Below are 11,744 nucleotides of genomic sequence, written 5' to 3'. Positions count from 1 at the left end.
CATCCCTTCCCTCCAGCGTATCAACTGAACCACACAGCTTGGTGTCATCGGCAAACTTGCTGAGGGCACACTCAATCCCACTGTCCATGTCAGCGATGAAGATGTTGAACAAGACCGGAACCAACACCGATCCCTGAGGGACACCACTCCTTACTGGTCTCCAGCCGGACATGGAGCCATTGACCACAACTCTTTGTGTGTGGCCATCCAGCCAGTTCTTCTTCCACCGAGTGGTCCCTCCATCAAATTGATATCTCTCCAATTTTGAACACCATCTTCTGTAGGGAATGCCATATCCGCATTATATATGACAACACAGGATATTTATATATGTGTAAAGCAATGCGGTACCTCTTCTGAGAGCATATTCTGTGCAGAAGGACTCCGGTGCTGAGAACTCTTCTTCAGCTGGGAAAGTGATGTGAGGTCTATGGGAGAGATTCGGAAGGGTCGCAGCAGGATCAAACCTATGTCTTAATGACTTATTTGCTCAAGTGAGTTGTGCATCCATGAAGCGAAGGTTTGTTTTCCTCATCCATATGACAGCTAAGGGAAGTGATTTACTAATATGATAAACCCCTAGAATAAGGGGAGTTGGCAACCAGCCTGTGATTCTGTGAGTAAACTATGTGTTGCTCTGTAATCCGAGTCAGTGGCAAGATTACTCTCTGCCCTGCAAAACCTCAACATATGAGACAGTGCTGCCAACACTGATTTAACACAAATCTCATCATATTTCTGTTTGCTTTTTTTTTTTTTTTCTTAGAGCTGCAAAGAAAAGTAATTGAGTGAGAATCTTAGGCTCTATTTAAAAAAAAGAAGGACAGTAGAATTAAAACTCAGAAGACATCACACGCATCCTAATACCTTGGAAGACAGAGAAAAAAAGCCAGTGAAGGGACTGATTGAGTTGTTAAAAATCTCTTACTTAAACTAATTTCATTGTTTCTATCTTGTCAGCGTATCTCCTGAATGTTTGACAACTTTGGAATTCAGATGCTGCGACAAGAAACTAAATGGAAAGTAATCGGAGAACCTGAGTTAGTGAGCTACATTGTCATGGGCATTCCTACCAGCCCAGGTAAAAGAGCAATTTAGCTGTGTTAGCAGACTGCTTTTAAGCTACCATCTCCGTGTATGGGCACTGCGGGAACAGCTCCACGCCAGCTGGATGCAGGCCACGGTGAGACTGCTTCAGCTCTGCCTCTGGCTTGGGCCAAACCCAGCCAAGCCCAGCTCCTCTTTGCGCTGGCCCTGGTTCATGTGTGGTGTGCTGGGGGCTCGTGTAGAACCTCAGGGCTTGAAAAGAGTGGGGAAGGTCTGAGCAGACAGGCTGGGGCTACAGAGTCTCTTGGTGCTTTCCTCACATGTGAAAGGCTGGAGACCCCTTGCAAGCCTGACTGACTGTGACTCTGTTGTGACATCCTGTTCATGCAGGAGGATGAGCTTGGGCAGACGGCACCAGTCCGCCCTCCACCAGCAGTGGGCCATGGGTGGTAGCTGGCCTGTTGATGAGTTGCCTGATCCACAATTAGTGGCTGTACTGGGTCTCCCTGTGAAGCTGATGCTGGTCCTGCCTGCTTCTCAGATGCGTTGCTATACCTCTAGTGCCCATCTCCATGGCCCCTGACCTGCACAGCTCTGCTGAGGCCAGAAAAGACCCTTGCCTGTAATAAGGGGAAAATGAGGCTGCTGGGTGAGAGCTCTCTCTTTTCCGTTCAGGAGGCACAGAGACACTGGCCGTGGGATCCGTTTTCAAGCATGACATGTGGTGAGGGAAAGGGATGGCTACAAACAGGCCTCAGCCAGTTTGGGTAAGGAAATAAACTCATGGCGAGTAATAATATCAAAAAGACAGTAGAAAAATCACAGCTGCAAGCCCAGAATACAACACAAACACAAAATAAAACTTAAAAGCCCACGGAGAGAACTGCAGAAGTGCCACCACCCTTTTAGACTGTCAGCAAACATCTCAAGGGCAAAGTGAGTGGAAGGCATTGACATGCACTCAAAACTCTGCATCCTTCCAGGCTGATAATATATGCACCTTGTAACTCCAGAAATGCAGGCACCAGCTCGATGGGCAGACAACATTCGTTAGCTTCTATCAAGATCATCTTTTTTTTTATTATTTTATTTTTTTCATAGGAGAAAATACGCAATTGGACTAATGTATTAGTAGGGTTCATTAATTTATCTTCTTAAATTTGAGATGAATCACAAACTCATACTCAGTTGTTTTCCAAGTTGAAGAATAGATTTTAAGTTTTCCTTTCTCAAGCAAAATTCATGCGGCCAAAATTTGACAGTTGCTGCTGGCAAGTCTCTTCCAATGAAAATAGGTGTCTTTCACATGCTGAAATCCTGTGCCGAGCCAGAACCTCTAAGCAGAGTGCCTTGCACTTCTAAGTCTTTCTGAGCAGGGGCCACAGTCATGAAATCCGTAAATAAGGGCTGTGTTCTGAATTACAGCACAGGGAATAATTGGCAGAAACTGGCTTGCCTAGTGAACATTACTGGCCTTCCAAGTAGACTTGCCCCAGTGTTCCTAAATGTGTTCAATGTGAGCTGCTCATGCACAGATGTCTGTGTATCGTTCTGGCTTTGCTAGCTCGGTTGGAAGCAATTAATGATGTTAGTGTTTGATGCTCAAAATTCAGGCTGCAGAAGTCTCAGGAGTTTCTTTCCTCCCTCAAAGTGAATGATTTGTGTTGTTCTCGAGTCCTAGTTAAAGGAAGCATTCAAGCATGTTCTGATCGATGGACAGGGCCGAAAGCAGACTCCCAGGGTAGATGTGTGCAAAGCTGAGTTCTCTCTTTCTTCCTGTAGTGTTTGTTGACATTGCCCCATTCTGGCTTGCAAGCCTGCAAGTGCACTCATCAGCCCAATTCAGTGCTCCAGGCAACTTCCTTACCAAATTTGCCAAAGATTCATGTTCCAAAAATCTCATCTTTCAGTTCTGAAAAAAAGGATGTTTATAGTCCTCATTACTGTGGAATAATGTGAAAAATGCATAAAACATGTCAATGATGTCTTTAAGTCCTTGTTTATGACAGGTGGAGCTCATTTGAGACTAAATGCTCAGAAGGCCGCGGACAGATTCCTGCCTCCCAGCTTAAACAAACTTTGAATCAAGACCTGCGTGTCTTGGAATACCTCTCCACTGTCTTGTACGAGCAGCCTCAGGACCCCCATCAAGAGGGGCTGTGCCAGCCACCCTTACTCCTGCCCTCTTTGGCACGTTCAGAGGTACAACCTGCACACATGCTCCAGGGGATGTTGGAATACATGTCCGAACACAGCTACATGACGACCTGCCAATAGGCAATCGTTCAGAAGCGACCAGTCAGTGGTCACCATGGCAGCCAAGTGACCCGAAGATGCATGGGCTGCTGAGCCCATCATCCTTCAGAGCTACATAGACATATGAGATTAAATGGCCAAAATCATGAGGAAGACAGATGAGGATTTGAGGCCACAGTCTACTGAGAATGTAGCAAAGCACTTAAGCGAAGCAGCAATCCAGCAAAGCACTTAGCATGCACTTAACTTTAAGCCTGTAAGCAATTCATTTTTGAGTATTCATAATGACAAGGAATCGAAAGAAGAAAAGCTGTCCTATATTACAACATTCTGAGGATGTTCATATATTTGACTTCCTTATTCAGTGAAATGAGACCTTCCAAAGCTTAAAAAATGTCCTGTTGATAATTATTAGATTGATTAGTGGTTACTGAGAAGGAAAGTAAAACAAAAATTGGATCTTTCTTCCTCAAAACCCACAAGGTAAACAACCACTCCCTCCACAGCCCTCTTATCAATGCTCCCTTGCAATGCTGCATACCATGAGTCTGTGAATATGTAACACTGAAAGAATCTCCAGCACAGTGCAGTGTATGATCCGTCCTTTTATATTTAAGCTGCATGAGTCACACTGCGTTTAGAGATCTCCTTCCATGTAAGTGTGATCTATTTACAATCATGCGTAGGTTTTCAGAGTTTCACAATAGCTGGCAGAAGAGCATAATTTATCTAAAACCCCTCATTTTGTTCTGGCCTATTTGCTAGTCATTTGAATATAGATATTTTTTGGAAAATACAATGTCTGACTCCAAATTCAAAGTAAAATTTTGTCTCTGCTCTGAGGTGCTTTATTTGCAAGAAACTTTCTCCTGACAGGCTTTTGACATTCAACAGTGGGTGTTTTAGTGCAGAATAAATGAGAATTTTATCCTTGTGTTTCTTGTAGGATCCGGTATTTCCATGTACTGTGCATGTCTCAGGAGTCGAGGACATTCAGGCAAATAAAAGCCACTGGGTTGTGCCTAGCACAAAGCTGGTACAGAATATAACTTTTACGAGCCTCACAAGATTAATTTAGGCTCAGAAATCTTTATTATCCTCATTCCTTTGTTGAAAGTAATAACTGAAACCACAAACTACCAACAGAAGAACCACCCAAGCAGTGAGTTGGTCACTGGCAGATCTTCTGTATTAGACCACTGAGGCTAAATTCCATTTGTCTTTTGTGCCTGATGTTCCTATTGACGAGCTCCAGGCAGCTGCCTGCTTACTGCCTTATTTAGGTCCTATGAATCACTCTCTGAGGCTCCCCCACTATCATAAGGAGATAGGTGAAATTTAGTCTACAGGCTTTTCTACACCTACTCAAAGACAAGGCTGACTTCAGTGCAGCTGTCCAGGAGTGTGGGGCTAGGTCCACACAGCTGCCGGCACCCTCTTCACTGACATGGTTGCACTTACCTTTTCTTGCAGGTTTTCCATCTGTGTGTCATACCAGTGTTCTCTTGGATAACAGCAGCAGGTGAAGGGCTCCCTCTTCACCTTTTCTCCTGAATTGTATCAGACTGTGTAAAACAATGAGCTAAATTTGGAATATGGAAATTCCTGGGAAATATGCAAATAAAAGGGATTTATATTGCTTTGCAAAACATTTTAAGATGTATTGTTGGAGCATTCTGTGTAGAATCTTGATGCTACTATCATTATCAGTAACTGGCAATTCAGACCAGACAATAAATATAACAAATGTAGCACTGTGCAGAAAAGTGCAGCTCTCACTTTTGAAGGCTCTGCAGATCACATTTGCATTCACAAAAAGTGCTCCTAGAATACAAGTGCCCCATAGACAGAGACTAGCATGGTAAAGAGTAGCAAAATAAAGAATTGCCATGGAGCATCGCTAGTCATCTCTATATGCAGTACTGGACAGGCTGTGTGGCTCAACTCAGATATAGTCACTGATTATTCACACCAGGTACCTGACTGGACACAGTGGATTCTGCCTTGACCCCTTTGCTGGATGTGTTTCTGGGGTGTAGCAGGGTGTAGTAATCATTTTTAGGCAGCTTTTGCCGAATTTCAGGAGGGGGACACAGCCTGGGTGCATACATGGACCAAGATCCTCAAAGGCACTCACAAGTCCAGGAGTTCACATAAAACCTGTGTAGCTTTTCTATCAAAAGAAGCAATTTCTGCCCTGGGGTACCTGCTCGCACCTCACCCTTCGCAGTTTGCTCCTGTGTGTCTGATAGCAGAATTTAAAAGCAGCACAAATTCACCAAATGGGAAACCGTGAAGAATCCTTCTCCTGGGGCAGCAGTATCAAAATCCCATGAAATGGCTCTGTGAAAGCCTCCTGCAGCCAACTTTGCAGATAGTCCCTCTCTGTAGCTTCAGGCAAGTAAGAGCCGTGCAGTTCTCCCTGTTGAAGTAAATAGCAAATACCTCAATGACTGAGTGCAGCCAAGGTTTCACCCAGGAATTTAAGTGCTACAGCACTAGAGCTTTCTTTCCTGACAACTGGGAGAGATGGACAACAGCTTGTTTAAGCATATTTAAAACTGTTGAAAGGGAATCTAAGATTGTTGCTAAGACCCTTCAGGCATTTGTGCTATAAAACCTGACACAGAAAAGCAGGAGGATTTGTTTCTGAAGGTTAATGCTTTTTCTTTCATACCCAGCAATAACACCATGGAAGAGAAGCTGCTCCAGGGAGTACCTGAGTCATATTGTGCCAGGAACAGGAAGGCTGATTTCACTTCTGCTGTTGGAATTGCTCCCTCCCTGCACTCTGTTGAGTTATTTGTGCCGATGATGACCTGTTTCTGGGGGTGCCTGCTCTTGTACAGAGATGTCTTTTGCTTTTTGGGAAGGATCGCCTGTGCTACATGACAGGTATTTATAACTGGCGTGTAAGTGACCCTGAGCCTCCATTCAGGTTCTTCTTGCAAACCCCATTTCCAGCTGACCCACTTGAGCACTTTGCCAGGAGCATGAAACTGTTCCATAGTTTGCTTCCCTCATTTATTTTTCAGAGAGTCTCTGTAAAAGTTTCTGAGACTGAGAATGTTTGTAGACAGGACAGAGTTTATCTGCACACAGACCTTTATAGTTGTTGATAGTGCTGCCTCCTCAGGACTGTGAAGAAGTGCTTCACTTAGGGTAGGATAAAGGGAAATTCCCTCTCCTTCTCATGACCATATTCAATCCTGAGGAGAGGGATTTAACCACAGGAATTAAGAAAGGATTTTCTGGGACTGCCTTGCTCAGCTTAGAGACTTGTCACTGGAACAGCTCCATGGCTAAGGCTAAAAAGTTGGGGTGACTGCAGCAAGACCATAGCATTCAAGTCATGCTGAACAGAGGAAACACTGGCAAGGCTGTGCTATCCTGCCTCAGATTTATGTACTGCACTCAGTCTTGGGGATATACAAACACACATCTAATTTCTCTAGAGAAATGTTCCCAGGCCAAACCTAGTCACAGCTAGGTGAGAATACTGTTATATCTGAATCTTGAGAAAACCTTGATTACTTACCTTGAATCTTCTCCTTTGCCACACCACTTTAAAAATAGATCTTGACAGTGTAGACACATTTTTACTACTGAGGAGGGTTTAACATTGGAACAACGTATTTAGGGATGTGTTTCTGCTGGTTAAGCTGTATATGGATGTATTCAACAATAAGGTTCAGACAGGATATAGACATCAGTCAGTCTCTGAGATTTTCTGTGTGACACGAGATCCAGCTGCGTGATTTTCAAGTATCCTTTCATCCCCAGACTCTGCATCTATGTCTTCCTTTCCCAAGAGAGGGCACTGTGGATCAGATGGGTTGGGGCCTGAGTGTGACAGAACACTTGATATTTCTGTGTCTGACTTGATTTTTCATGTATTTTCCTTGTATGTTATATACTTCTCACTGTCCTGTGCTGTCATTGCATACCAGAGGCTGTTCCTCTTTAATTTTCTTGATTTTGAGAATTTTTTTTTTATGGACATGAAAATTTCACAATATTTTGGTGATATTTGGGTCCTTCTTGTAAATAAGTAGACCTAGTACAAATCTATTAATTTCTATAGCCAAGCTTGTAGTTTATGTGAATAAGATTCAAATCATTAAGTTCGTAGTTAGACTGCATGTATGCCAGGGAAGGGGATGATCTCTTTTCAGTGGCCTCTTTATTTCAGACTGGATTCATCATTTTAGTACTGCAAGTCATTTTAACATTTGAGTTTCGTTCGTCGCTAGAGGTGGTCCAAAAGAAGAAAGTTGGATCTAAGAAAAGTCTGTAAAATATTGGCTTGGGCCAGGTTGGCCTGAATCTTTTTCCTGTCTTTCCTTTAATTCAGGAGCAGCAGCAGTGCCACCCTTCTATCTTGCCCTGTGGACAGAAATGCTGGGGCTTGTCTCAGTCCTCCCAGGACTTGGCTTTGCAGCTGCACCTCAGGCAGCTCCACCTGAGTCTCTGTGGGATGCCAGCATCCCTGCCCAGGCCCGGTCAGAGCCAGAGCTTTCAAGCTTCTCGCTTTTTGGAGTCACTGTGTCTCTGCACTCAGGGAGTGCTGCCTGGCGTCCCTCTTCCAGCCCTGTAAACCAGGGCTGGATGCCAGACGTCTTCACACCGGGGCTACCCTGCCTACAAGCAGAAGTCCCAAACTGCCAAGAACCTATGGCAGATCCAATGAGAGGGGCCCTGGGTTTGTGTATCCTGCCCAGAATCCAGGCCGGGTTGTGCTTATTTCATTTAGTGAAAGCTGATTAAGATTATTCAAACAAAAACACTGCAGGAGTAGAAACAAAAGATTTTCCCATGAAGTATAGTTACGTCAGGGAAATTCCTTGCCATGTTTCATATGATTACAGGTAGCCTTTAGAGCTAGCAAGATGATTCTTTTCAGAGAACGCACATATTGTCTAAGATATGAAGCAACAAGCTCTCCTCACTGGTGTTTCCTATTTGTCCCTGCCACAATCTGTATTACCTTCCTCAAGATATTCTGGAAGATAAACTAATCCTATCCTGATGGAGCCTGGCCAGTCCAGACCATATGCCCTTAAAATCCAAGAGATGCTCTAAGGATCCCTTCTGGTCCTGGAAGGTTTGTAATACAGACCTTTTGTAATTGCACTAATCTTCGAAGCAGCGATGTGAAAGTTCCTGATGGGGACGACAAGCCACAAGAGTCGTTATTTTAAAAAGGATCTCATTTGCCAGGGCTGCCAGCTGCTGGCCAGGCACTGAATTAGCTGCCTTCCTCAAACAGAGATGTCCTCCATCTGCTGAATAAATGCTCCTTTGGTGCACTTTTTCGCAGCTGAGGTTTGAACCAAGAGCCTTGTGGTCTGCAGACAGCAGCTCCACAAGAACAGCCAAAAAGTTTCTTGCTCTGGACTAGACAGACAGGAAGCTAAAGCCTTTCTCAGCTGGAAGCATTCTTTGCCTATCTCACAACATCCCTTCCAATCATATAAAAATCTTTGAAAGAGAACATCTCCCTGCAATCCTTCAGAGTGAATCCGCTCAAGCAAGGCATATTTTTGGGAAGGAGCCATCTTTACTTGGTGGTCCTGGCTTTTGGCATCCACCATGACTCAGTAGGGAAGAGAGAATAAATAAAATACTATTAAGAGGTACAACAATGTTACCAAATGGGATTGTGCCTTTCCCAATTAAAGTTGTTTTTCCTATCTCCATATGTTGCATATTACAGAGCCCTTTTGTTGGTAAACATATCCATGGCTCCCTGCAGGGTGCCAGGACCACTCACCAGCAACTTGGAGACTGAAATGGTGCATGAAGTCTGATATGCCATGCAAAGACAGTCTTGTTTCTATGTTTCTACTATAACACAGAGAAGCTGGAAGCTGCCGGCAGTTGGCACAACGATTCTTCCACAGGTACCTCTTCCTAAGTAAAAAGAGGAAAGTTGGGAATAGTCCTAGTGATTTTTGCTTCTTTGTATGGTGGATTGACAGTAATCATGACCTAAACCATCTCCATTGCTCCCTTCCACCTGAGAGTCTGTGAGACCTTACCAAGGACTCAGTAACAGTACATCTGTGAATCAGGCAATATTACCACTGCTTGTAGCTGAGATATGCAGAAGCAAAGTGATTTTCCCAGCACTTAGACACAGGAGCTGCTAACAGGGGCTTAACAACTCACTGTGCATCAGCTGAACTGTGCGTGTGTTTCTGCTGTCAGCCCATGGCAGATCCAACTTAACTGTCTTCCTGTGCGGACCAAGTTAAGTTGCTGCTTAGCCTTTAGTGGCAGACTTAGAGGTTATAAACACATGCACAGGCAGTTACTGGGGCTTAGTTGTTGCGTGATCATCTGTGTATGATGGTAACTCTCTTTTGTGTCTAAGCTTTGAAATTAGCTGGCACATTGTTGGCAGAACAGGCAATAAAATTCCCAAATCCTGGTCCTTGGAGCTGCGCTTTAAGCACTAGCCTGTCAGTTCATTTAATGCTGCAGCAAACCAGGCACAACTTTGTAACAAAGCTTGAGCATGAACCCCAGGAGACTGAATTTTCTAGTGTAGGTATAGTATGGGCTTTGAAATCGGATCTGTTTCTGACTCCAGCTGTTACTCCGTTAGCCTTTCCTGGCTCACCAAGCAAAAGCTTATGGGCACCGGAAAATTTCTTTGTCATCTGTTTCTTCATTAATTGCTCTGAATGTGTGTGGTTCAAGAGTGATGTAAATCATCATTGCCACCTCATTCTATTTATCTGTTTCTTCAGCAGGCTCTCATGGTAACAAGCAACTACTGTATTTAAAACTACCACACCTACTTGGTACAGCACTTTGCTATGGAAGAGTGAGAGAAAGAGAAAGAAAGGCAGGAAAAGAGAATGATAAAAGGACTGAGAAAGAGATGGAGGTAAAAACCAAAAAAGATGGAACCTCGTATCCTTTATCAGAGGAAGGGAAAGATTAGATTTATTTTTGGAGTGACTATGAATACCAGATCAGCTAACTGCAGTTTAGGTCTTTCTATATAGTCTACCCAGTCCCAGTTATTTTAATTTTGTGTTGCCAGCTGGCCGCTGCAGAAATCTATTCAGGGTTCAATTCTAAACAGTAATGTTTGGGAAAAGTACAATCTAAACCAGACAGATCTGTATGTGTTTAGGTTTTGCTTTCTTTCCACTTTTAAATATTAAAAATTGACTCCAGCTGTGGGGTAAAGTAACGCCCAACCTATAAAGACACTGACAAATAAATCACAATGCAATTTGCTGTGCATTTTCTGAGGTCTAAACACCAGCTCTTGAAAGGAATTTTCCATGATTACATCTTGGGAAGTTATCTTCACTACCAACAACTCCTTTGACTTTTATACTTCTTAAAAGTCGTCGCATTCCAGCAGGGCCAGACCCTGCCATTACTTCTTTGGCACACATCTCAGGAGTTAACTGAGCTATCTGATGCTACTTAGGACATATGCAAAGCTTCACTATCCCTAAATAGCATGTTGTTAACCAGAATAGCTACCTTGTGTTTTTATAATACACTTTTTACAAGGGTAAATCACTGAATGACATTTCAGCCCCCTCAGCTGATGATCAGTTCTGTTTGAGTCCGCTTCTTTGCTGTGTCAAGTTTAGGCAGCCTTGCCTGAAGTGAAAGCTTTTATTATTGTTCATCTCCAAATCACTGAATAACAGAAGGTTTCTCACTTCTTTGGGGTGCGGCCCTGAGAAGTCAGGTTTGGCTCCCGAATTCTGATCCGGCTCACCCTGGCTCATTTTGTGGCCTGCAGCAATCACTCCTGCCTGTCCTACATTTCCTCCTCGAAAGAGGATAAGTATTTAGTGTTTGAGAAAGGAAGAAGATGGAAATTCCACCCTAAAGGCACTGCACTTCTTTTTTTTTCAGGGAGCAGCCGTTAATCCACAGAGTCCCCTTCATCTGTACAGCCTGGGTAATAATCTAGAAATAGTTCTGATGCTGATATCATATTTTTAAAATTATAAATTAACTTACAATTGGAAAAAGCTGGCTTTGAACCAAGCCCCCTTGAGCTACCCTATTTCAATTATTTACAAAACATGAAAAAAAGAACGTTTCTGGCCATTGCGTTGCTCCTGCCAAAAGCTGCAATGTAAACTTTTTTGTGGGGAAAAATAATGAACACAAAAATTCCTGACCAGTTCTACATTGCATGGCATTTCGCTGGTGCTTCCTTCAGATCTGCAAGTTGGTCTTCCCTTGAGAGCCAGCCTCTGGAAAGCCTGTCCCCACCAGAGAGGGTATTTAAGAAGTTCCTGCTGTTCTCTACCTCCAGCTACACTACCGCTGCCTCTGTGGTACTGGCTCAGTATTTTGTGTAGTTTTGTTCTGAACCAGATCAGTGAAAAATAAAAAGGCTCTGCTAAAATATGCTTTTGTTTCTACTGGATCAGTTCCCTGATCCAGCCAAAGTT

This window comes from Lathamus discolor, chromosome 2 (genome assembly GCF_037157495.1).
Source record: "Lathamus discolor isolate bLatDis1 chromosome 2, bLatDis1.hap1, whole genome shotgun sequence".
NCBI classification, from domain to species: Eukaryota; Metazoa; Chordata; class Aves; order Psittaciformes; family Psittacidae; genus Lathamus; species Lathamus discolor.
Note: the sequence above shows the minus strand (reverse complement) of the source record.